The sequence below is a fragment of the Pteropus alecto genome, unplaced genomic scaffold (genome assembly GCF_000325575.1).
Source record: "Pteropus alecto unplaced genomic scaffold, ASM32557v1 scaffold49, whole genome shotgun sequence".
Lineage (NCBI taxonomy): Eukaryota > Metazoa > Chordata > Mammalia > Chiroptera > Pteropodidae > Pteropus > Pteropus alecto.
Window position 1 is genome coordinate 3,126,157 of NW_006443131.1, and position 3,364 is coordinate 3,129,520.

The window sequence follows — 3,364 nt, forward strand, 5'->3', positions numbered from 1 at the left end:
CCAGAAGGCCCAGCAGACTAGCGCTCCACTAACTCCAGCACGAGGCAGACAGAGACCAGGGTAGGCGGGGCCATTGTCTGTGAAACTCAGGGGCGGCCGTCTGAAGGTGGAGTGTGAGCGATGCAAATGGACGAGGTGCAGATAGGAAAGGCGGAGGCAGATACTGCATTGATAGCAACAGGGTGTAAGAACGAGACAGAGAGATGTACGGAGTAAGAGGTGTCCGAGAGTGAAAGCCGTCTCTGTGATTAGATAATGATGAGGAGGACGTGGCGATGTGGCTGGTGATGGGGAGGAGACCTGCAGCCCTTTGCCCTTAACGCGGGACCGGAGGACCGCACGTGACTCTCTAACTGAACGAACGATTCTTAGTGTCACGGGAGTTCGGAGAAGGACATTTAACAGACGCATCGGTACAGATGTGACACAGACCCACACACAGTGGAATATTATTTAGCCACCGAGAAAATGAAATCTGGTCATTTGCCGCAACGTGGATTATGCCGAGTGAAATAAGTCAGACAGAAAAACAAAAAATCGTGTGGTCGCGCTTAAATGGGAATCTTTTAAAAAGAAAGGAAAGGGAAAACCAACGTAAATACAGAGAACATCCGGGTGGTCGCCAGAGGTGGGGAGCGGGGGCGGCGGGGGGGACGTTGAAATGACCGAAGGGGGTCAAAAGGCACAAGTGTCCAGGTATAAAGTAAGTAAGCCTTGGGGACGCCATGCACAGCACGGTAACTGCAGTTAATGACGCCGTGCTGCGCGTTTGGAAGTTGCCCAGAGCGTAGATCTTAAAATCTCTCATCACGGAAACGACATTTTTTTCTAACTCTGTATGGCGACAAACGTTCACTAGCCTCATTGTGGAGATCGGTTTGCGATTCACGCATTGAATCATCGTCTTGTGTACCTGAAACTAATATAATGTTGTATGTCACTTACACCACAATTTAAAAATCAGAAAGAAATTAAACGGTCTTTTTAGGTAGTGTTCGCTGAACTACCCGAAGATAAAGTTGTGCTCTTCATTTGACTCCAAAGCGTGTGTTTTCCTCACTCTGTCACATGGAGGTGGGAGGAGGGGGGAGGGGGTGCTTGCAGTGTAGACTTTATCTGATACACTTCGTACCATAAAGGGACTGGTGTTGGGATCGATGGAGTTAGGAGGCTACCTGCTGCTTGCCTTTCATAGGGAATTTTGCTGAATTATAATTGAGTGAAATAATGGGAACGCAAGTAGCCAATGCCCAGCACGCAGAGGACACTCGATGGTTTTTCCTGCATCTGTGATAAACATCAACAAAAATATTTTCATGGTCATATCACAAGCGGCGCCGTCAAACATCCAAAAACAGCCCAAGTTTGTGAACCAGCACGATCATTTCAAGGTCATGAGAGCTGAAAATATGCGGATCCTTCTTCCCATCTCTGCTGAGAAAGCAGCAGGATCCTTAAAGGCACAGGCCTCTCTGACAGGCCGTGGGACTCAGTGGCGGGAAGCGCAGGGCCACCGCAAACAGGGGTCCTCTGTGGGAAGCGTCATCATAGCCCATGTGTTCGACCCAACGTTTCTGTGAATGCACATCACACCGTTACACAGTGCTACACGCACACACACACACACGTGCATGCGAATTAGGAATATAAATTATAAATTTCCTGGCAAATAAATACATTAAAAAAAAAAAAAGGAACTAGAAAGATTCGCCGAGTAAGGAAGCTGTTTTTGCCCTAAGAGTAAAATCAACTGATGGACTCTTCCTTTTGGTGACTTTGTTTGGGGAGGAAGGCAAAGCTCAGAGCCCAGGCCCCCACGGGGTCGGCTGAGGCCGCTCAGGGTAAGGGGGGACAGGAAGGAGCCCGCCTCGGGCCCCTCCACCCCTGCGCCCCGTTGAAGGCGGCCCCAGGACATGGGCCCCTCCAGTCCCCTGGCAGGAGCCATCACAAATAGTCCCTGGAGGGAGGCACACGCATCCCACTGTTCCTGAAAGTAACGTTCAGGTCGGTGACCGCTCGCTGTCCCCTCCCTGGCTGAAGTGCTGCTCGTCTCCGGCCTCGGTTCCATTCCAGGCTTTTTGTCCGCTGCCCGGCCCGGGGCCTCCCGCTCCAAAGCTGCTTCAGCGTCTTTCCTCTGTGCTCCCCTAAGGCCTTATTTGCCGTGTTTATCACTTGATTTTTGTTGTTTGACGTGCTGGCTCCACGGAAAGACGGTGACCTTCTCAAAGGCAGAGACCACGCCATCTTCATCTTCCGTCCCCAGCACTTGGCACTGTCCCCCTGGCCCAGCACTCAACAGACGGCGCATCCGATGGTGTTTACTCGGTGAGCGACTCACCCTCCCCGAGGGGGTGGGACCCAAAGGGGAAAGTCTCAGTGTGCGAACAAGGCCATCTCCTCTGCCTCGCCTTCCAGAGCCAGCTGGCTTTATCCCCAGGCCATAGGGCCCCAGTGGTGGGGATGATGCACCTGCAGGCACCTTTAGGAGGCTTGTCTTGGAAGGAATGAGCTTATTCTGCGGGACATAACAATCGAGAGGGACAAGAAACAGAGGATGAGGAATTAGAAGAACATGGAAAATGGAGAGACCCGAGGGAGCAGCAGCCGTCACGAAGGAGACTAAGATCTACGTCCCAAGCACCTGGTCTGAGTCCTGCCCGGCCCCCTGCCAGTCGTCTGGATCAAGTCACTCAACCTCAGGCTCCTCTTTGGTTACGTCGGAGCATAAACGAATCGACTCTCCTGCGCGTGGTCTTTTTAAAAAACGAGATAACGGATTCAAATCGCTTCGTAACCCACCAGGAGCGCGTACACTGGACTGCGCGTTGCGGGTTTTGGTTATTCGTGCTCGAGACTTGGAGAGGGAAAGAAGCACAGAGAGAAGAGTAATCGGAGACGAAAGACACTCTGACAGAAGCAGATTCCCAACAGCCATGCGGGCACTGTCACCGGGGCAGGGGGCACAAGGTGTAGAGCAGAGGGCGCGCCCCCGGAGTGGGAAGAACGGAGGCCTCGACGCAGGCTCTGTTCAAACCTGAGCTCCTATCGTTCTGACTTTAGGCAAGTTATTCAACCTTCAGATATTCACTACCCTCGGCTGGAAAATGAGAATGGAAATTGTGTCTCCCTCTTAGATACCGGTGAGGATTCAGTGAGAGTCAATTGTTCTTCTAGTAAATATGTATTAACCGTTATGTGCCACACATGGTTCTTGACACTGGGGGTATATACGATGATGAATTAGATACACAGGACCCTGGTTTCAAACTCGTGAGAAGACAAGATGGTAAACAGATGAATATGGAATATAACATTAGAAAGGAAAATGGCCTAGGAAGAAAAATGAAGCGGGGCAGGGTGGGGG